We start from the raw sequence: 24,716 nt of genomic DNA on the forward strand, positions 1-24,716 counted from the left end.
AGATCTGTCTCTCTTTTTGTGCAGGTTTCCTCTCACTTCCCTCACTGTGTCCCTCACTCCGCAGTAATACACAGCTGCATCCCTCACTCTGGCTCCGCTGACCCTCAGGGTGGTGGACAGGCGGTCCTTGGTGATGTGCATCGAGATGGGTCTGATATCTGGGGGAGAGCTGTACCCCGAGAGCAGGAGCTCAGGGGATCCCCCAGGAGAGTGCTAATACCAGGCAAGATAGGCAGAGTTGGGTATGGTGTGGTTACAGGTGACCTCCGCAGTCCCCCCCCTCTGTGACCTCCAGTGCCAGAGGCTGTATGACCTCGTGACTGGTGTCTGCACCTGAGGAGAAAACATTAAAAGTAAATTAGAAGGTGATCAAGCTGAAAAGGAAACAAGTCTTTACTATTCACTTGTCCATCAGAGACATGTTGAGTCACACTGGAGGCATAAAATGACAAAACAAAATTTGTATCAGTAAACACAACGCACAGGACAGAGCAGCCTCCCTCTGTGATCCTCGGCGTGTGAAGAGCCACAACTTATACACAAGCACTGCCGCTAGGAGCAGTGCCATGACACACATTGTGGTTTGCTCGAGAAGTGACAGACTGCACCTGTGATCCTCGGCTCTGGGTTTCAACTGAGGGAACCTGAGAGAGGAAATATAAAGAGGCCTGAGAGGGGCTCAGGAGGGAGCCCACCCTTGAGAAGTGTGGTCACAGAGGTGAGAGTTTCTTTCCTGGCAGAAGTGAGTTTGTGAGTTTGTGGCTCTCATATATTCTTCAGGGCTTATTTTTAATTTGATTTACCTGATAAAAGTGGCTTCTATGAAGAAGTAAAGGCTGTCACTCTAAATTACCCTGGACCTGATTCTGTAAATCTTGAACAGTAGAAAACTTTCAACCAAACTTTACCTTCTACTTTCAGTAAATTAGCTGCTATTATTGGGGTTCTTTAGCTCTGCAGAAAGATACTACTGTTGTTGCCTACTTTAGTGCTGATTCCATATGTTTGCCCAACTTCCTATTAGGCCTGGGCGATACATTCCATTCTGCTTGCCGAATTTATGGATGGAGTGAAAGGGTAGATAGATGGATGAGCAAAAGTATTAATGGATTAGTGAAAGGATCGATAGATGAGTGAAAGGATAAATGAATGAAAGAGTGAATGGATGAATGAACCAGAGGCTGTGAAGAAAGGGGGGCCCAGCAACGGGCTCACAAATTTGTTTTCCGACTGGATTTCCATGTCTAAAAACCTGACATGTAAAGCCTGTCAGATACCGATTTCATAATCCTGATGGCCAAAATGCCATCTGCACAGGATTATGTTTTGTTTCTGACTGGCCTACAAGCTCTATGAGCCCATCGGAAGCCCACAGGAATGACTGGCCAGTTTGAATTCCATAATCTTAATACGGTAGTTGGAATTCAAACCAAGGATGTATATCGGAAAGCATATGACCTGTGGCTTTCCGACTGACATCTTCATGAGGGCCCTAATAATTTAAATGATTAATATTATTTACTATTCATAAAAATAGTATGCTTCTATTTATTTATACGTTTCATTTCGAATTATTATGTTTTTTTGTATGAAATATGTCAAAATAAATAGAATACAACTTTTTAGAATAATATAAAATGAAATATTTTAATGTTGATAACATGTTTTATAACATTTGTTTCTTTGCAAAAAATGTTGATTTACTTTTAAAACAAAGTTTGAACAGTAGAAAGTAGCGTTTAAAAATTGGCAATTTTTTTTAGTAAATTGAAGAAAGTTTGCATATTTTTCATTTACTTTTTAATATAAATATATTAGTTCAAATTAGTATGGTATAATAAAGCATTTAAGAAAAATGTATAATTATTTACCTATTTTAATGTGTAGTTTTAATTTGTTGTTTTGCATTTTGTAAATATAAATATGTAGGTGAAAAGGTTTATTTTGAACTATTTAATTTATATTTTTATATCTCTCACAAGTTTTCTGATATTGGAGTGGAAATAATAAATGGCACTGCTTTACTGTTCAATTTCTTCACCAAATTAGTTGGGATTTTAGTGGGAATAGTATATCTACACTCTTTACAGTCCAACCCTTCACTAAGCTTGTTTATATTGGAGTGGGAATAGTAAATGCCACCTTTTTTGAGTCCCACACCTTCCTCAAGTTGGTTTAGATTGGAGTGACAAAAGTAAATGTAATCCCTTTAGTGTCCTTAACCTTTCCCAATTATTTTAGATTATATTGGGAATAGTAAATGCCATCTCTTTAGTGTAGAAGATTTTTTTTGAAAAATCATGTACATATTTGAACAATTTCTTAACATATTTAGAATTAGTATATATTAAAGGATTTTATATATTTTATAATAATATTTAATTTAATTTATACTTACATTTTTTGGAACATTTTTACAACACAGTTTGGTATGGTTATCATGAGTAATATGTGTTTACTTGCTTTAGCATATACTAAACATTTGTACTTTATTTTCCACTGATGTCTATGGGAAGATAGTGTTGGGATCTAGAATGCTGCTTCATGGGGGTCTCAGTGTGGAACTTTGGTGGGGACCATAGCAGCAGTTGCTGCCAGGGTTCGTGAGATGAGGGAAAGAATAAACAGGAGTCACTGTACTTTTGTGTGACTTACTTCTTTTCAGTGTTGACTACCTGTCTCCATTGTCCCTCCCTAATGACAACACTTTTGGTGTTGCAGACGGGGGCCTCCAATGATCTACTTACCAGTTCCCTGTGGTGCTGGGTCCTGGCAGAAGACCGTGACTAGGCATTATCTGCCCAGCGGTGTTTCCCCGGTCTTTGTTGGTGTCCTGGAGGTCGGGACCCAGTGTTGACCCCCATAGGAAGCAGCCAACTGTATCACTGGAGGAGGGGTGTGACCCACTCAAGGTATGGCATGGTACGTGGTCTGTGAGCAAAATAGTCTTCAGTTTCTTAGCAATCAGATGTAGAGTTGCAACTGGCATTTGGAAGCTCCTGACAACGTTTGGAGCACCTAAACACATGTCATGCAACGTTGTCTCCTCCTGTTTCTCTCGGCATGTGGGCTGCTGCATCGTGGAAAGTTTGGCTACGCGCACTCTGTGATGCACACACCTTTGAACGGTAACTGTATTTATTGATCTGCTTGCATTTCGGTCACTCCCACACCTTTATCTTCAGTGTACATTCTTTGCATAGAGCAATTAAAAGTGTAATGCGCATCCGGTGATGCAAACACCTTAGGATCATCAGTTTGCAGTATAATGAATTTATGTGCGTATAATGAATTTATGTGTATATAATGAATGGATTTGGGTGCATTGATTTAGCAACAATTATGCATACATAAATACCTTCACTATTGTCATTGTATTGCTATAGGTTTGGGTATAAAAGAATAGTTTGTGGGATTTTGACATCCTAATTTCTCTCAAATGTTTACAATTGTTAACATCAAGTAAAGCAAGCACCGTGGCATTTTGAATTTTTGCTTATAGTACTTTGTCTTCTGCCATTCTTGATGTGAGGCAGCAACTCACCCATGCACGGTCACATAATGGATCTAATTTAACTACTTAGGGGACGATTACAAAGCAGCCCATAGAGGCTCTGACGGATGGTCTGAGCCTTTTGGGCTACATTGTAATTAGACCCTCAGTTTACTCTCCAACCACCGCTTACCATGCTGACCGTTTGGTCATTCTGGTTGGTACTGGCTTATAATCGTAAAGAGCATGGCCTTTCTGCCCTTTGGATTACGATGCATGGTTTACGGCAGGATTTCCATGCCAGTGTGTCCAATATGGAATCCATGTTGGCAAGCATGTTTGGGTGCCCCCAGCAGGGCAAGGCCTGCCATTGGTCGCTGAGAGGGCACCTATGGAATGGAAGCACGCATTATTAAATCGGCAGCGCAACCTGTAAGTTGACCTGCAATTGTGTTTTGTTCTGTTTTACTTACTGGCAGCACTATCTTCTTGTTACAAACAGCCTGGTCCACCGCAAGCACTAGGCTTGATTGTTGTGGAGGGTGTAGGGCGGTCGCTGTCCTCCAGGGGACCTACGCTATTGGGCCAGAAAGTAGAGGTGAAGCTCTGACAGTCACCTGACCTAGAGCCCGTCCTTTACTTAAATCTGATGTCAGGCAACCCGCGCAGAGGATGCGCGGCGGTTGGGCGGAGGTCGCGCCGAAGACAAGCCAAAGACTAGCCGTCTGCACCTGTCGGAGCCCGGATGGGACCAGGGGCCAAGACCCCTGCCCAAAATATACCACACACACATGTGCTTTCATCCGAACAATTACTGGCACTTTGTCCCCCTATTTTAAAAGGATGCACAACACTAGCAGCAAAGCACGCAAGTAACGCAACCTGCCCTAAGTGTAAGTTCTCGCTTTTAAACTTTCAACCATACCCCCCCACTACAAGAAACTGTACTTCATATACCCCTCATATTGCTCTTGTCGCTGACAACTTTCTGTTCTACACTCTAAATTGTAGCTCGCTTCCCAAACATAAATTTGACATCTTTAACCTTATTTGGGAAGAACAGATAGACGCCCTCTTTCTGACTGAAACATGGCTGCACGACAGCGCTGGCCCTGACATAGCCACAGCTCTCCCTACCAAGTACGCCATCATGCGGAGAGACAGAGCATTGAAAACAGGAGGTGGTATTGCCATTATTTTTAAAAATCACCTTCAATGTAGTTTTGACCCCTTGAACAACCCTGATTGCGAAGCTGCCTCTTTCAAATTAACTTTGAACCCCAATTTCACTCTATCGGGTATGCTAGTTTATCGTCGCCCAGGCAACCCGACACTGTGGGCTACCACCTTCGTCAATTACATCACCCGCTCCATTTTAGCCCTTAACATCAAGCTTCTTAATTCAGGCCCCACACACAAAGCAGGACATCTGCAAGTCTTTCTGAGATGGTATGCTATTCTGCCATTCCTATATGTTGGTCAGATACATTTTTATCTAAATTCAGTCTTAGACTACCCGTCTCTACCACTCCTTCTTTCTCCCCTCAGGTAATCCCGAGAATTGGAAAAAACGTAATCTCTCTGCTTTAAATAAAGCTCTTTGTAGTTATTCCCCCCAGATGATCTTAAAATGGAAATTACTGTTGAGACCATGCAAACCTGGCTTTCCAAAGCCGGTGATTCATGTCTGCCCACATCTCATAAAAAAATCAAAAACCATCGCCCTCTAGTCCCATGGTTCAACGACTCTCTCAAAATTGAAAAATCCAAATGTAAAGCACATGAGAGGAAATGGCGTAAACATTACTTACCTGAGCAAAAAATGATATATACCAAGGCCAGAAATAACTATCACACCTCCTGCTTAAAAGAGAAAGCCATATATGTTTTTAAAACCATCACTGAAGCAACCAACCACTCCAAAACCCTGTTCAACATGGTCAAAGAACTAGCGGGATCTCAAACAATCGCAATCCCTCAGCCATTAACCCCTTCGATGCTCATGACGAGCTGAGCTCGTCATGAACAATGGTAAATCTGGGAATGCAGCACCAGGGGGGAACCTCTAGCAGCCATGGTGTTAAACGAGCTACAGTGCGACAATCTCACTCAATTTTTCAGAGGGAAAATTGAAAACATAATTCTGGAAATGACCAGTTCTAACTCTGACAACATCATTTCCACTAACCAAGAGTGCACTGAAAATTCCTCTGCCCCTATGAGCACCTTAGACTGTTGGCCTACCGTTAATATGGATGAACTTAAAAGTATTCTTGAAAGTATTAAATCAGGTTAGACATCACAGCCATTTCATACACTGCTGGTCACCTTTGTGTCACCCTGACCCCACCATCATCCCCCGCGCTCTGTCTAAGCCTGAACACACGTAGCTAGGGTCGTAAAACCTTGTCAGCATGACAGTTCCCCTGAGTCACTTCCCGAGCCAAACCCACTTGTCCTTTCATCCTCCGTGCACAGGCAAGACCCCTTTGATAACCTCTTTCCCTGCTCCTGGCCACTGAGTCTGGTCCCAGGCTCTAACCGACCCCTGTGGACATTGTTTATTGCCTACACACGGCAGGGCTTGTTTCACAAACAAAGGAGCCTGACTTATTCAATAACCCAAACCCTTAGATCTGACCGATCCCACGTACTTTTAGATCCTGTTGGAATGTCCAGCTGCGAGATAGCGATCATCTGTTACATCTGGGTGGGGACGATTGCTGCAAGGTCTGTGTAGGAACTAGCTTAAGGGGGGATTCCAAGGATGTTAGAATATGCAATTTACTGATGTCAGGAATGTTTTACCATGTACTAAACAGATAGAAAATAGTATAAAAGGCCATGCTACAGAGATGCAGTTAGAGCACCTCCTGATGATAGCCCCGGTGTCTGATGTGATGTGTTCTTCTCCGGAGAAATAAACTTGTTCTTCGCCTTCCAATTTCCAGCGTCTGCCTCGTTATTTTGATCGCTATTCTTATGTGAATTAGAGGTGGTTTGCACCAAGCGGCATCGAAAGTCTTGGGAGTCAAAGCTGCTTTTCACACATTGTACCTGCTCCTTGGAAACACACAATGGTGACTCCCATCCTAAAAAAACCTATGGCTGACCCGGAGGTTTTTTCCAACTACAGACCCATTTCCCTCTTACCAGTCTTTTCGAAAATTCTAGAAAGACATGTTCACTCACCTTTAACACAATTCACGGAAAACAACAACTCTCTCCATCCTTCTCAATACGGTTTTCGGGCCGGCTACTCCACTGAGACAGCATTATTAGGCAATACCGAAAGGCTCCCTCAACTTCTAGGAGAAGGTCATACAGTCACACTTATTCTATTAGACATTAGTGTAGCTTTTGATACCATCTTGCACAAACGGCTAATATATACGCTTAAAATCTTTGGCATATGTGGCGCGGTACTAGAGTGGATCATTTCCTTTCAGACCTCCCTCCTGATCCTGTTAGACCTTACTGCGGCCTTCGACACCCTTTCTCCTGCGGTATTAACATCTCGCCTTAGGGAAATTGGTGTCTGCGGGCCTGCTCTGGGACTTCTTTCCTCCTTTCTCGAACACAGAGAACAAAGGACAATGCTGGGCTCATTCCTATCTCCATCCCTGTCTGTGCAATGCGGGGTCCCCCAAGGGTCAGCGCTTAGCCCTACCCTTTTTAATATCTACGTGACCCCCCTTGCCAGACTTATTAGATCTTTTGGGATGGAGGTAGTGTCCTATGCGGACGACACCCAGATCCTAGTCTCTCTCTCCCAGCCAGCTACGTCAACTGCCGCAAATTTTAGATCTTGCATGGAGGCAGTTGGCCAGTGGATGATCCACAATTCACTCAAGCTGAATGGGGAGAAGACAGAGGTGATGGTTTTTGGTGGAAAGGAATCGACCTGGTCGGCGGAATGGTGGCCGGACTCGCTGGGTGCATGTCCTGAGCCCACCCAGTCAGCCAAAAACCTGGGAGTTATGATCGACCCCAACCTCAGTATGTGCCAACAGGTCAACAGGACTGTTTCGACCTGCTGGGGGATTATTCACACACTGAGGAAAATCAGGCACTTCCTGTCACCCCAGGCAAGAAAGCAACTTGCTGTTGCCTTCCTGGGCTCGCGTCTGGACTACTGCAATGCGCTGTATGCAGGGTTGAACAAGAGTCATCTACAGCGCTTGCAGGTGGTCCAGAACGCAGCAGCGAGATTTGCCCTTGACCTACCCAAGCGTGCCTCTGCCACTGAAGCCCGAAAACAACTGCACTGGCTCCCCGTTGAATACCGGATCCGTTTCAAATCCCTGTGCCTGGTGTACAAAGCTCTTGCTAAACCCTACCCCACAAGTTTGGGATCCATTCTCTCTCGGCACAACCCTAGTAGAAATCTTCGCTCCGGTCACAAACTCCTCCTTTCTGTACCTCGTGTCAGAAAAGTAAGATGGAGAGGTAGGGCCTTTTCCTTTTTGGCACCCAGGTGGTGGAATGCCCTCCCTCTAGAAGTAAAATCTAGCCCCTCTCTGCAAACGTTTAGGTCTGCGCTCAAGACCCATCTTTTCATACTTGCTTACCCCTAGTGGCATTCTGCATTAGTGGCACTCCATTTTCTGTATATTTTCTGTTTTTTGATTTGGATAGGCGCCTTGATACCTTCGGGTTTAGTCTGCGCATTACAAATTGCTTAATAAATAAAATAAATAAATAAATTTCTGGAAATCGTACGTTTCAAACTATGTCAACCACAACCTGCTCCAAAACCTATACCTCACCTCATGGAGTACCCCAGGGCTCTATCCTCAGTCCACTGCTATTTAACCTTGACGTCAGACCTCTAGCTGATATAGCAGATCAAGCTGGACTAACTGTGTTTACTTATGCGGTTGATTCCAAAATCATCTTTTCCCTCTCTAACTCTAACCCTCTGGCTCCTTCCCATCTCAAACAAGGCCTCATTAACATTTCCAACTGGATGACAAAAAAACAGCTAAAACTAAATGGTGAAAAGACTGAGGTTCTCATCTTGGGTAAACAGAAAGACCTTTGGAAGCTCTCCTACTGGCCTACTCAAAAGGGTAATTTCCCTGAACCTACCAGTCACGTTGGAAACATGGGCGTTATTGTAGACAATACTTTATCCATGCCTCAACAAACTGTCAAGGTAGCTGCCCTATGTTTCACTATTCTAAAATGGCTCAAAGAAAATCCAGTAGATGTTGCCCGTTTCCACCCAAAAGACCGTAGTCCACGCTCTTATTACTGCAAGACTTGACGATGGCAACATTCTGTATCTTGGATCAAACAAAGCCGTGGTTCGTAGACTACAGCTAATCCAGAATTCTGCTGCCAGGTTGCTTTGCAGGATTCCAAAGACCTCCAGCATTTCAGGATATCTACATGACCTACATTGGCTCAGGATGGAGAACCGCATTAAGTTCAAAGCCCTGAGGTATATGTTTAGGATAAAAGCAGGTACAGCTCCCCAATATCTCAAAACACTAGTACGCCGTTACGTGCCTTCCCGCCATTTAAGATCTGAAACCTTGGGCAACTTTTGTGTGCCCAGGGTTAAACTTTCCAGAATGGGAGGGAGATCATTCTCCTATCTGGGCCCCTCCATCTGGAATACTCTTCCCACTTTCATCCATAAAGAAACTTACTATATGCGTTTTCAAAAAAAAAACTCAAAACCTGTTTTTTTGATCAGTAATGCCTACTGAAAAACCCGTTTGCTGCATATGTCTGTCCTGGCGCTGGGAAACCCTTTTTGGGTAGCTGAGCACCTTACAAACTCAATAAATAAATGGCAATCTCCTGTTGATCCTTGCAACCTGTGGCAGGTATTAACAGCACCTCATATTTCCTTATGGGAGCATGTATTACGTCTGGTTTACAGGATTGATGCACACTCCCATATAGAAATGCAATAATACTACTGAACAGTGTTCAGTCACATCCTAATTAGGTGGTTGGGATTGCTGATCAGAGGTCGGTCGGTCCCAGGGCCTAGACAGTGTTGGGTGGACTTAAGTTCGGCTGAGATCGTAATTAGCCCCTTAGTGTGAAGAATAATCCTAAACCCTTGAAGAGGACCAGTACTGATTTGGTGCATAATCCAGAAACAGTATAATCTAGAACCAAGTAAGCATGGGCGAATTTTGCGAATCTGGCGTCCGCGAATTTTGCGAATTTGCGAACTCGCAATCCGCAAAATCCGCGAATTCTCGCGAATTTGTGGATTTTTTTTTGTGTTCGCAAGGATTTCTGCCAGTTCGCAAGGATTTCTGACAGTTCGCGAGGGTTTTGTACCAGTTCGCAATTGCGAACTTACATGTCGGCTCGCAACGGTCACGATTATGTTGTTTCTACGTCTGGTTCATCATCACAGGTTCCCAGCACCCTCTGTTTCACCCCTGCCACCCTCTGTTTCACCCATGCCACCCTCTGGTACATCAATGTCACCCTCTGGTTCATCATCACTGTAGATTATGGGGGGAAAAAGCAAGCACACCTGCCTGCTTCAACTGACATGAATTAATTTGGGGTTGATTTATTAATGTGTCACTGTTTTAAAATTCCAGTCTGCACCTGCTTCCTTATCTGTAATTTGCTTTCTGTTGCAGTGCAATTTTTTTTTCCAGGACCTTTGTGGCCTACTTGTAGCTATTCTATGAGCCTGCTGTGAGGGTCAGAGCAGTGTCATACAATTGTTGCAACTAGCAACTGAACTCTGGAGGGGCCCTTGTCAGGAAGCACTACAGGGAACAGTTACTAATGATGAGTTTGAACTTTTGAACCTGCTTTCACTTTTGCAAAACTCGTTTTTCTGCAGAACAGCATTAGAGCAACTGTAATGCCCCACCAAGCTTATATGAGAAAGTTGATTTCTAATCCAAAAGTTATCCAAGGACAATCAAAAGGCCTCAAATCCAAAAAAGTGCAGGCAAATGTCAACCTGAGGAGTTATTCTGATAAAAATCATCATTTTCAGAAGGTTTATGCTGCTTGCTAGTAGATTTTTTTGTGCAGAATTGCAATTTTTGTAATTTCGCGAGTGCGAGATTGTTGCTGCCCGCCGCACCTACATGTTCGCAATTGCGAACTTACACCACTCGCCGCAAAATTGTATCACCAAGAAAAAAAAAACCGCTGTGTGCGAATTTGCGGATTTTCGGTAAATTCGCGAGCGTTCACGGATTGCGAATTTACCGAAAATCCGCAAAATCCACGAGCGTAACGGATTTTCCGCCCATGCTTAGAACCAAGACTACGAAGGCAGAACCATCATGTTTCCATTGCGGTTTGCTCTAAATCCAACATGTTAATTGTGTGGAGAAAAGGGCACTTTGCACAGATGTGTAAGGCTCTCTTAGCACATAAGATCACTGAGCAAACCATCAGAGCTATTGAGAAAAACCTAAACAACTCAGATATTTAGATTAATGTGTTACCAATGTTGTCTTCTTCATCCCTGTAGGCGGATGATGTGGTTTAAATATCAATCATGGTGTGGGTCACATGAGAGAAAATCTCCAGCCTTCATAATTAGTGCGAATAGCAAGAAGATAAGTATCTTTGCTGATTTTGGTTCTCTGTTCAGGCTTATTGATACCACTGATTTTGATGGGTTGAGAGATATTTAATTACATCAATCAAACTAAAAACGTTTTGCGTATTGGGCAAGTGGGCGGAGGCTCTAGCAAAATTTGAGGCTGATTTGAAATTTGGTGGAAATTTTGCGAAGAAAGGAGCACATGTTTTGGGGTGGGAGGAGCAAGGAGACCTCTGGATTATTTTGGACCACATTCATCCTGACACGGTTCTGTCCATATGAGATGTGAAGGAATTTTACTGTGCACCCCTATCTGTTATACCATCTAAAGAAAATGTGGTTGGATATTTGATGGGTGATTAGTGGATCCGGAATTATCCTGAAGTATTACATGGGAACTAGAGGAAACTGAAAGGACTCCAACATAATATAATTCACACAAGTAAGGGGTAAGAGCAGTAACTCACAAAGTATGTATAGTGCTGTTAAGCCTGCACAACTAACTAAATCAAGAATTCGAAAGATTGTTTTCAATGGGAGAGATCGAGCCCATCAAGGGGTCAGAGTAGGTGGCCTCAATAGTTTTGGCATGCAAGGCTGAGAAGTCCTGAGAATGTGTGTGGATTTGAGGGATCTCAACTCCAATATATGGGTTGATCGCCAGCCTTTACCTAGTATTAATGAGATGCGGGCGACTTTGGATGTTGCCAATTTTTTCACTTCTCTGTAAATTTCTTCACCTTATCATCAGGTTGAATCAAGTACAGATTCCAGGCATCTCAAATCTTTTGTAATTCCCGATGGTGCTTACCTTTACATAAGGATGCTTTTTGGATTGGCTTCAGCTTCGGATGTGTTCCAGCAGCTGATGGGAAATCTATTCAAGAACAATTTAGGGGTCAGGTTTTTCAATGACGACATTCTCATATATGGTAAAATTGAATATGAGCATGATGACATGGTGAGGCAAGTTTTGGAGATTGTGAAGTTGCGTGGATTGACTCTTAAGAAAGACAAGTGTAAGTTCTTTCAAGATGGGGTGAATTATTTGGGTCATCGCATTTCGGGCAACAGTGTAGAACCATAAATGAAGATTTTGGAGGCCATCCAAAGTGCACCCGAGCCCAAAGATGAGGACCAACTCAGCTTCTTTCTTGGGTTAGTGGAGTATTATGCCAAAGACAGTGTGTTTGCGTGAGCTTCTCAAGAAGAATGTTAGGTGAGTATTATTATTATTATTATTATTTGGGTTTTGTAAAGCGCGTAGTAACCCGTAAGCATCCCAGCGCTAAGATCAGGGCAGTCGAGGGGGTGACATGGGAGGAAATCAGGGTAACAAGTGGGTTTTCAGAAGTTTTCTGAACCAAAGGTAGTCTGGTTCCATCCTTAGAGTGCGGGGGAGAGTATTCCACAGGCGGGCTGCGTTCACAGAAAAACGCCGTCCGCCAGTGCGTGCCCTCTTCTCTCTGACAGTGGTGATAAGGTGTTCGTGGTCAGAGCGAAGGGATCTTGTGGCTGTGTAGGGCCTAATGAATTTGTTAAGGATGGGGGGGCCTTTGTCCTGCAGGAGTTTGTGGAACAGGCAGAGGGCCTTAAATTTGACTCGCTCTCTCACTGGGAGCCAGTGAAGATGCTTCAACGCTGGTTTGGCTGAGGATCTGGCAGGAATGTTGGTGAGAATCCGAGCTGCAGCGTTCTGGATCCTTTGTAGTTTGTTAAGGGTTGCTTTGGGGGCACCCAGATAGATGGCATTGCTAAAGTCCAGCCTGGACAGGATGAGGCCTTGGATGAGCAATTTCTGGGAGACTGGGGGGAGTAGGGGCAGAATCTTCCTGATAGATTTAAGGAGCCTGAAGCAGGTCCCAGCGATTTTTTTGGCTTGGGTCTTGAAGGACAGATCTTTTTCTAGCCAGATTCCTAGACTTTTGATCTCGGTCTTGGGGACTGGGGGTTCACCCAAACAGAGGGGCCAGATGTTAGGGGGGAGGGAAAGCCCCTTTTGGCGAAGGAGTAGGATGTCTGTCTTAGATCCGTTGAGTTTCAATGATGAAATATTCATCCATCCCTGAATTTCTGAGAGGCAGCTATGGAGGTTAGATGGCTCCTGGTTGGGATAAGATAGAGACACCACTAATTGGGTGTCATCAGCGTAGCTGATAATTTTCACTCCGAATGGGATGACCACCTCCTCCAATGGGGACATGTAGACATTAAATAATGTTGGGCTTAATGACGAGCCCTGGGGCACTCCACAATGGAGGGGGGTTGCGGGTTCTCCCAAACCTGGAAGGAGCGGTGTTCCAAGAATGATGCGACCCAGGCCAGGGTGGTGCCATCCACGCCGATGTTTTTGAGTCGCTGGATTAAGACCCGGTGGTTGACAGTGTCGAAGGCTGCACTGAGGTCCAGGAGGATCACTGCCACTGATCCTCCTGCGTCCAAAATGATTCTGGCCTCCTCCAATGCCACAAGCAGGGCGATGTCCATGCCCTGTTCCGGGCGAAATCCGGTTTGCGAGTTTCTGAGCAGGTTGTTAGTCTCTAGAAACTGCGAGAGCTTTTTGTTGACTAGCTTTTCGGTAATTTTACTGGTTCCGGGTAGGAGGGTGATTGGCCTATAGTTGGCCATGTCCAGTGGGTCGAGTGAAGGTTTTTTAAGGAGCGCCTTGACAACGGCTGCCTTCCAACTGGAGGGGACTTTTCCCTGGAGCATTGATGAATTGATGAGGTCAGTTAGAATTTTCTGGATTTTCTCATCAAAGAATTTGGCCAGAGTAGTGCATTTCTCTTCCGAGGTGTTGGAGTCTGGAGGTTTCTCTGATCTCAGGTCTGGAACTTTGAGTAATTCTTTTAAAATTATAAAAGTTTCCCTGGCGGAGTTGGATGAGTTTTTTATCCTTTCCTCAAAGAATGTGCTTTTGGCATTGCGTAAGGCTGATTTGTAGTTTTTAAGGAGGTGCAAAAGGCGAGTTTTTTGTCTGTGGATTCATCCTTTCTCCATACGCGCTCTGTTCTTTTGCACTCCTTCCGTAAGAGGTTAAGGTCAGGAGTGTACCAGGGAGCCGGGTTCACTCTTTTGACTCGTTTTAAGGTGGCAGTTCTAGGGAGAAGATCGTCCAATGAGTGGGTGAGCCAGGAGTTAAACTGACTATCTGCAGTGACTGGGTCGGAAGCCAAAGAGGGGGTAGTGATCCTGAGTGTGGCAGCACATTCTTCTGGCGAGAGTTTGTGCCAGTGCCGCTCGGTACCCCGGGTTTTGGACGGAATGGTAGGTGGGACAAAAAGAGGCCAGTGAAAGGGTATCAAGAAATGGTCTGTCCAGGGTAGGGGAAGAGGAGTGAGGGTTTTAAGGTCAGAGATTTTGATGAAAACGGGATCCAGAAGGTGTCCTTTGTCATGGGTGGGCTCTAGATACACTAGTCGGATACCAAATGACATGAGGTCAAGGAGGAGTTCGTAGGCAGTTGCATCTTTGGGGTCTAGTAGATGGAGGTTCAAGTCCCCCAAGATTAGAACGTTAGGAGTAGTAGATGCCATCTGGGTGACTGTGTCAGCAAGAGCACCAGGGAAATTGGCTGGGGCTCCCGGCGGACGTTATATCAGTAGACCAGAGAGTGAGGTTGCAGGAGATATCTGTAAGGCAAAGTGGCAACTTTCGCAGTTGTCGATATTACCATCATTGGTTCTACAGGAGAATTGCTCTCTGTAGATTATTGCCAGGGCACCTCCTCTGACGAGGGGTCTAATCTGGGAGGGGATTTGGTAACCAGGTTGCAGAGCATTGACAATGTCAGAGTCAGAGCAGGGGTTGAGCCACGTTTCCGTGAGGAAGAGAATGTCGAAGGCGTGATCATGCACCAGGAGGTTGATTTTGTGGGAGTGTTTAGGTAGGGACCTACAGTTGAGAAGGCCAAGCTGTAGGCTGTGGCAATGTGTGGCAGTAGGCGCCGGATTGCAGAGGTCACAGTTAATATACTTTTTTTCTCCAGATTAGGTGTAGTTACACTTAGAGGTTTTCGAGGGGTTAAGTGTAAGGAGCCTGTCTCTGGTGTAGGTTAGTCGACCAGCAGTAAAGTTGGGCATAGTGACTGGGCCTGGGGCCGTCTGGGCCTGGACGGGCCCAGACGGGCTTGCCTTAGGCGCGCCTTCGACGCGCAAACGGCGTGCCTGCTGCGCCCGTCCTCTGCACGTACGTGGAAAGCACATTACTTATAGGCGGTGTTAGGGGTGTGGCCTAGTCCGAGTGGGCGTGGCCCGCGATCAGGCTGGGTGGTGGCGCCAGAGGCAACTAATGTTCGCCCGCAGCAGCGTTTTACTCGGCTGCACGGGGGTCCAAGGGGGAGTATGGAACAAAGAGTTCATGAACAATTTTGAAATCATCAAGAAGGAGATTGCACAGGCACGTCATCTCAAATTCTTCAACATCAATGACGTATGCATCATCTCCTCTATTGCAAGCAATATTTATCTTGGCACAGTCCTCATACAAAAGAGATATGATGGCAGCCAGAAAAACATAGCTTTTGCAACCAGACCATTACAATGTGCAGAAAGCAGTTACTCTATTATAACTCAGGCATTGTGGTGGGGTGTACAGTATTTCAGAAACGTTTTGTGTGGCAATAAATGCATTCTCAGAAGGGATCACAAACCATTAATAGATCTTTTCATAACAAAAGGGGGATGGAGAGCTACTCCACGTATAGCAAAATGCCAGTACAGACTGCATGAATTTCACTATTGGTTGGAGTACATGACTGGCGCGAAGAAATATGAAGCCAACTGCTGGTCAAGGTACCGTTTTGCATGAGAGTGTGTAAAACAAAGAAGGTATTGACGATCTAGAAATGGAGTGTGCTCTGTGTGGATGACACAGTCAAAGGGGCACTATCGGAGCAAGAATCGATAAAGGCAGTATTGGACAATAACCAATGGAAGGGGGTGGCGAATGTTGTGGCTGCAGGTTCACCCAATAGCAAAGGTTCACCCTCATAATTTATATCATAAAGAAAATTTGAGGTGGAATTGTCCATTGTTGGGGGGATTTTGCCTAGGTGTAAATGTAAATTGCTACTTGTATAGCGCACTACTCACCCGCAAAGGTCTCAAGTTTCTTGTACGAATACCGCTGTGGAACCCATCCTGGCTTTTCCTGTGGGGCGTCCACTAAGGCCAGGCATCCTTAGCATTGTGGGGGCCGTTGTGGAGATTAAGCAAGCTATTGCCCAGAGTTCTAGAGTGGGACTCCATGATTGGAATAGGCACCGAGGCGAGAATTATCAGTTCTGTGGAGTTTTTGAGCCCACGACCCTCTGAGGCGGGTAATTGAACCCTGGTCCTGGGCTAGACCTCTGCATCAAGGTCTGCCGTTCTAATCATTGAGCCACACTTCTCCACTGGTGTGGTCTGTTGTGAGTCCCAGGGTGCATGCAAAGGAAGATTTTAGATTTAGCTCATGAAGGGCATCTATCAATCGTAGGATTATAGAGGATTTCTGGTTGCCTGCTTTAGATAAGGCCATTGAACAATATGTTTGAGACCGCTGCATGTGTGTCTTGAGCAATAAGTTGAAATATTCATATCCTCCGCCTGTTGAACCCTTTACTTTAAAAGACTTACCTCGGTGCAAACTTGCATTTGGTATGTCAGGACCTTTTGGTGTCACAGGTAGTTCACCGAAGTGTGCTTTGGTCTATATGGCAAAATGGCCAGAAGTCAAGTTTGTGGACAGCGTGAGTTCTGCTGTGGTCATTAGTTTATTCAGAGAAGTATTTCTTAGAGAGGAGCTGGTGACTGACAATGGCAGACAATTGGTGTTTAAAGAGATGGAGGACGTTTGCAAGGAAAATGCACCAAACACATCCTCACATCTGCTTATCACCCTTGTAGTAATGGTTTAGTGGAACAGATAAAATGGTTATCAAGGACCGGTTACAATTTGCCCTTGTGAATAGACTGCATTGGAGGGTGGTGGTTGTAGATTTGCTGTGGGCTATTGTTGTGTAGTTCCTAAAAATATACGATCTGCACATTTAGGCAACACAAACTAAGGGATTAAGGTTGTGACTGATTCCAGAAACCCTCAAAGGATATGTCAGCCTTTAGAGCAACTAGCTCACAGTGCCATCATAACCCCCCTAACCTTACAAAGTAGTGAAGGTTTCGGGCAACTATCGAACATGACAACCCTTGATCCTTCAGGGATCATGGAAGAAGTGAAGTACTTTACACTCAGTCAACGATGCTCACTTAGTCTTAGAGAGATACACAGAATAAACAATGGTACCTTTCAATAAACATTTATTGAAGCAGCGTCATCCGAGTATAAAGCATGTTTGTTGCGACAATCATTAGACAGGAGCAACAGAATAAATAAAAGTTAGAATGCTAACATGGTGTTAAAACAGTGAATATATACAGGCTTATAGATACATGACCATAATCAAGCGTACTCCTATGATGCAAGCTATACCTAAGTGTATCTAAGTGCACCTAACATGTACAAGAATCGCCATGTATAACTAATGAGGCTAGTTTCAAGGAAACTGATCAATATGTATTCAGCACATAACTGGGTAGAAGGTCAGTGCTGAAACGGGTATGCTGATCAAGGCAGGAAAAATGGGAGAAAGGTTTTGTAACCACGAGACCAAGATTGGAGTACATAGGGGTGCATAACACAACGAGAACTACTCCACACATCAGTATTGGCATGTCTCCATTTACACTAATCAGGGGGAGGATTGCAGAATCCAAGTTGAACAATGATTGGATGTCCAGGTGTCGACCTGGGTAAAATGACAAGAGTGGTTGATATAAGAGCTGCGGTACAGAAGAAGTATAGCCCTGTCACTGATAGTTACAGAGTTTCTCCTGTTTTAATTGGTGAAGGGGTGAGAATCAAGAGCCCAGGTTCTGTTTGCAAATGGTCATCGCGGTTTTCTGCACCTATTCGAGTGAAGGAGGAGAAAGATCATGTGGTGGTGTTGGGAAATGGGAAAACATGGAGTAAGTGTGCGATCTCATTGGTGCCTGATTCCAAAGCGGGTTGTGTGAATGACAAGATGGGTGTGCTTTCTGGTTGTATTTGTGTTCCCAATAGAAGAGCTGTATCCAAGGGGAGAATGGCTCTTGCAAATTTCAGGATTATATTATGGTTTAGCTTCTTCATTTCTTGTATCATTTAAATGAGATTCTTACTTTTATCCTGCCAACCTATTTTGTTCTATATCTCTAAATTTTGTGTTCATTGTGCTACTAATATATTATAGCTCCTTGTCTTTTGCCACTGTATCTTGCTCTGTTTTGCATTTTTTTTAAGTATTTACCTGTTGTCATTTGTGAAGGAAGGTGCGTTTGTTGGGATCTAGAATGCTGTCTGATGGATTTCCCTGCATGGAACTTTAATGGGGATTGGAGCGGCAGTTGCTGTTGGAATTCATGAAATGACAGACAGAATAAACAGGAGGCACAGTTCGTTTGTGAGACTTGCTTCTTTTAAGATAGTTTTTTTTCAGATCATTTGGAGGATGTTAGAAATGGGATCCCTGGCTGGCCAGGGTTTGCGCCAAAGTCAGTCGGAGACCACCATTCCTAAGTCAGGGCAAGGGAGTAACATGCCAAGATAACCCCTGCTCACTCTCTAGGTAACGTGACACGAGCAGCAAGGCTAAACTTGGAGGCTATGTTGATGAAGTGTTTGCGCGCGCACCCAGCAACAACACCCAAGGCCCACCACAAAGGAAACCCCACACAAGTTTATATGAAAAATAGCCTTTGTATTATACCAAAACACATTAGATAAGAACACATACTTTACAATGTGCAACAGGCATGGGCAGAATTTACAGGGGATATGTACACGACAGGGCCACATTGACCACTGTCAGGAATATCACTTTCAGACTTAGTGCTTGGTAGAATTAGCACTTGTAGGAATAATAATATTCACTATAGCACAAAATAGAACATAAAGCAAACAACCAGTAACCACTGGTAACAGGTAAGTACCACCTATGCAACCCTAACCACCTTAGGAAAAGGTCACCCATGGAACCAGGACCTCACTAGCAACACCTGTACTAGGAGAAAAATAACCACCTAAGTATCACAATACCTGTAGGGGTATAAGCACATTACACATGATGCATCACAACACATTCAGAGGTGTAGGGAAGGAAAACAATTGCGTAAAACTCACATGAGCCATCACCTGTGGCAGTCCCTAGGCCAACTGGCCTCTCTAGGGCTAGGACGCCCTCTGCCCCAAAGTCAGGGTGCTAAACGGAGCAGCTGCCCACTAAGTTCTGGGCAGCTGTGTAGCTAATGAGGACCAACGTTAAAGCTTTGCAGGCTCTGCACCACTGACTGGGCCCTCTAGAGCCTCTCTGGGCTCTAAACACAATGTAGGCTGTGAGCCTCTCTGGGCTCTAAAACAACAATGGGGCCCTGAAGCCTCGGGGCTCCTAATTACAAATGCCACCGGGGAGCCTTCGCAGCTCTAACAATCAAATGCCCCCACGAGCCTCTCTGGGCTCGCAACTTTAAGGAATGCCTGGAACGTTGGAGTCCTGCTCGGGGGATTATGAATCATAAACTGCCCAAGGGCCTCTCACGTGCTCTAAAGACCTGGGCCCCCCGGTTGTTGGAGTCCTGCTCTGCGGACTCTGAATTAGGAACTGTGCCCTGAGCCTCTCGGGGGCTTTGGCCAAGGTGCAGCAACTTTTGCGGGGGGGCGGCCCGCTGCCTATCGGGCCGCTCTCTGGCAATGAGGAACTAGTGGAGCCTCTCAGGCTCCCAACAAAGGCTCGTACTGGAGGGGAGGGGCGGGCACCGGTAATGTGCCCCGACGCCCCCCTCTTTAGGAATGGACCCCCAGGCCCCACTCACTGGCTGCTCAGGTGCGCTGCGGGGATCTGGGTTTTCCAGCAGGACTCTCTCCTTCTGAGCGGCGGGGCTTCTTCCCAACACGAGAGCCTCGAGCCGGACTCCTCTTTCTCCTTCCGGGTCCCAGGCGGCGCGGGCACTAGCAGGCAGACCGGGGCTCTCCCTCGCTCATGGGAGCCCCGGTGGTGACGTAGCTATCCTTTTCCGGGTTGTGGTGGGAGAGGGACGTCCTTCCCCTCTCTCGCTGGACATAGGCTGACTCGGCAGACAATAGCAGCGTGGCCTCCCTGACGAGCCTCCTCCCTCGGCTCTGGTCGCGCTGCTGAGGCTCAAGTCGGGCAAAATCATGGCAGAAACCAACACGGGGCAAAAGATGCTGGGTGGGCACTGGCCAAAGCACACAGAGCGCTCCCAAGCGCCAAGGACGTGCACAGCGCCTCCAGACGCTCCCGAGAAGAAATGAAGCGCTCCAAGCGCCAAAGGCAAAACAAAGCGCCACCAGGCACAACTGAGCAGGTGCTCTTTGACAATAAGATCAAACAGTTTGTCAAAATCAGAGTTAGTGTGATCCTCTACCCAAGCCCACAGTGCTCCAAAACATTCATCCTCAAACTCCTCCCAAGACTGGTGAGACAGTTTCTTACTGTCCCTGAACTTCAACCTAAACTCCTCCTCTTGGGAAACAGGTACCATACTCTGGGGAGTGGGACTGCTCGCACTGGGCTCTATATAGCTGCCACCACTGGACTCAACCAGCCCTGGGGAGTCCAGAAAATTAAAACTGCGCACAGGGGATAGTCTACCCTCCAGAGGTAATTTCTCTCTGGTGAAGGCCCTCTCAGCCTCCTCTATCCTCTCCTGCGCTAAGATCCTCTGAGTCTCTAGCTGTTGCTTTCTAACGCCCTGCCGTGCCATAGCCTGGGCATGCTCTAGCCTGAGCTTTTTTAAAGCCAGCTGGTGCTCCCTTTCTCTCCTCCTATCTTCCCACACCTCTGGGGACAGGAAAAGGGATGAGGCACTGCCTCCTACACTGGGCCCAGCAAGAGACTCCCTATCTATGGGTTCCTCACTATCTGCTCGCGTCCCTGTACACTCATTTTCCTCCTCCTATTCAGACTCTTCAAGGTTCCCCTCAGACCCACCACCCTCATGATGTGAGACCCGGGCCCTCTCCTCACTGTGCTCACGTTCCCAGTCATCCTTCTGCCATTGGATTAGGTTACCCCTAAGTTGGGACTGGGTGTCTGACTCATTCACTGCAATATCTCTCTCTTCGCAAAACTCTCGCAGCTCATGCATAAACAGACTCCAGACAATAAAAGCAGACTCCATATTGGCAGGATGCTCACAGACACGTGCAACACAGGGGACTTAACTGTCAGAGCTGAAGCAAGAGTACCAAATTTACAAAAAAATCAGTGAGCTCCCTATCCCAGAGAACTCACCCTCACTTGTCTAGTGCCACACACCATTCTTTCACACACAACCCCCCCCCCTCAGACTGGTAAGGCAATTTCTACCACCCCTGACTTCTCAACCTGACCACACGGGACACAGGTACCAAACTCTGGGAGAGGGGTGGGGAACAAATGTACTGGACACAATTACACAATGATACCTTTAGGATAAGAAAATACTGAACTTCAAAAAAGCAATAATCCTCAAAATGTGGTCATCTTAAATGCAGAGTTTTGTAGTGTGGCCAGTTGCCACTGCGGTACAATGCAAACACAAATCCGGATTCTCACCGCCTTCCACCAATGTTAGAAATGGGATCCCTGGCTGGCCAGGGCTTGCGCCAAAGTCAGTCAGAGACCACGATTCCTAAGTCAGGGCAAGGGAGTTACACGCCAAGATAACCCCTGCTCACCCTCTAGGCAACGTGTCACAAGCAGCAAGGCTAAACTTGGAGGCTATGTAGGTTAAGTGTTTGCGCGCGCACCCAGCAACAACACCCAAGGCCCACCACAAAGGAAACTCCACACAAGGTTATATGAAAAATAGACTTTGTATTATACAAAAACACATTAGATAAAAACACACACTTTACAATGTGCCAACAGGCACGGGAAGAATTTACAGGGAATATGTACAAGACAGGGCCACTAGACCACTGTCAGGAAAATGCACTTTCAGACTTAGTACTTGGTAGAATTAGCACTTATTGGGATTATAATAATCACTGTAGCACATAATAGAACATAAAGCACACAACCAGTAACCACTGGTAACAGGTAAGTACCACCTACCCAACCCTAACCACCTTAGGAAAAGGTCACGCAGGGAACCAGGACATCACTAGCAACACCTTTACTAGGAGAAAAACAACCACCTAAGTATCTCAATACCTGTAGGGGTATAAGCACATTACACATGATGCATCACAACACATTCAGAGGTGTAGGGAAGGAAAACAATTGCGCAAAACTCACATGAGCCACCACCTGTGGCAGTCCCTAGGCCAACTGACCTCTCTAGAGCTAGGACGCCCTATGTCCCAAAGTCAGGGTCCTAAACGGAGCAGCTGCCCACTAAGTGCTGGGCAGCTGTGTAGATAATGAGGGCCAACGTTGGAGCCTTGCAGGCTCTGCGCCACTGACTGGGCCCTCAAGAGTCTCTATGGGCTGTAAACACAATGTGGGCTGTGAGCCTCTCTGGGGTCTAAAACAACAATGGGGCCCTGGAGCCTTGGGGCTCCTAATTACAAATGCCCCCGGGGAGCCTTTGTGGCTCTAACAATCAAATGCCCCCACGAGCCTCTCTGGGCTTGCAACTTTAAGGAATGCCTGGAACGTTGGAGTCCTGCATGGGGGACTCTGAATCAGAAACTGCCCAATGGCCTCTCACAGGCTCTAAAGAACTGGGCCCCCCGGTCGTTGGAGTCCCGCTCTGGAGACTCGGAATTAGCAACTGTGCCCTGAGCCTCTCGGGGGCTTTGGCCAAGGTGCGGCAACTTCGGGGGGGATCGGCCTGCTGCCAATCAAGGCCGCTCTCCGTCAATGAGGAACTAGTGGAGCCTCTAAGGCTCCCAACAAAGGCTCGCGCTGGAGGGGAGGGGTGGGCACCGGTAATGTGCCCGACGCCCGCCTCTTTAGGAATGGACCCCCAGGCCCCACCACAGGCTGCTCAGGGGTACTTGCGGGGATCCAGGTTTTCCAGGAGGGCTCTCTCCTTCTGGGCGGTGGGGCTTCTTCCCAACATGGGAGCCTCGCAGCCGGACTCCTCTTTCTCCTTCCGAGTCCCAGGCGGCATGGGCACTAGCAGGCAGGCCGGGGCTCTCCCTTCCTCAGGGGATAAATATCACTGACATGCAAAGCGGGGCCCAAGATGGTCGCTATCTCCTTTTAGCTGTCACTAACTGGTGTTAGCGACAGCTTGGTAATAGGGAGATAATTTTATCTCCGCTTTCTTGGCTTTTAAAGCCAAAAAAGCGGAGATAAACCCCCTTGATAATATGCCCCATTGTTTTATGTGGTTTTTTTGTATTATTTTACATGTAATGTTAATAATCTGTAATGTTTAGTACTGAAGGGTGTCAGAGGTTTATGTTTACAAACAATTTCAATAGGAACTTAGAAGTTGAAGTTCACAATTTTTTTTAAAGAAAATATGTTTTGGTTTATTATACCAATTGATAATACATTATTGTTCCTATTTTTGGTATTCCTGGAGTGATCCTTTTATTTTAAAACTTATTTTGGATACTTTTATGGAACCCACATATTTTGGATTGCTTCGAGGGATTTAGATTGGATTTTTAGTATTTTTGCATTTTAGTTTTTATCATGTTTTATTCATTTTATAAATTTGTTGGTGGATTACTATTTTTTACTATGTTGCAAGTGATCTGCAGCTACAAATCAGTGTTTTTTATATTATTGTTGTGGGTGGGAAATGTGGTATTTTTTTGTTTGTCTTATGTTTATGGTATTATTTAAATCATGTGTTGTATTTATCTGATGTCATTAAGTTTGTTTTTAAGTTGGTTTGTTGGTTTGTATTGTATTCATGTTTAATTGTTAATATTTATATTATTATTGTATCAGTGAATAATAATGTGCTATTTTTTATGTTTTCACTGATAATTAAATACTTATAATATTATTACAAAAATTATATTTGTTTTATTGTTTTAGAGTATTTAGTGGATTCTGAGGTTCGTGGTAGGTTAATTTGTATTTTAGAGGATAGATTTGGCTATTACTTCAAAGTAATCTAGTCCTTTAGTATTTATGAATATTTGTATGTTACTTCCCAGCATCTCATACATTTTTTTAGTTTGTTTGTGAGCTTTAGGGCCGATTTTGGTAATCGATTTGTCGATTCTCAATTCTTGGCTTTTTTTTTTTTTCTGCAATGCTTCGATACATTTGTTTAATTTAGATTGAATTCTACCTAGTGTGTCTTGGAAGGTATTATACCATCCTCCACTGCTATGTTTGCTTTATCTTCCTGTGCCAGGGTACTGTCACAGACATTGCACTGTGGTATTTGTGTTGGTGTTAAGGGGGGGCACATGCCTTCTGTTTAGATTCCGGGTCAATGGTTTTAGCGTGTAGTGCCTAGTGCATATGCGAATTTATGGACGCTCCCTCGGGCTTGCCCGCAGAAAAATGGTGCTTTGTTTCTTTGATGGTCCCTTGCCGTGTGTTTCCAGTTCCTGTTTTTCTACCTTGTTCCCTCTCCATTGAGCTCTATTTCAGCAGACCTTTGGAGGGCTGGATTGTGGCTTCCCATTACCCATTTACCCTGTTTCTAAAAACCTTTGGGCAATCCTGAACCCTTAGTG

The sequence above is a fragment of the Lissotriton vulgaris genome, chromosome 2_1 (assembly GCF_964263255.1).
Source record: "Lissotriton vulgaris chromosome 2_1, aLisVul1.2, whole genome shotgun sequence".
NCBI classification, from domain to species: domain Eukaryota; kingdom Metazoa; phylum Chordata; class Amphibia; order Caudata; family Salamandridae; genus Lissotriton; species Lissotriton vulgaris.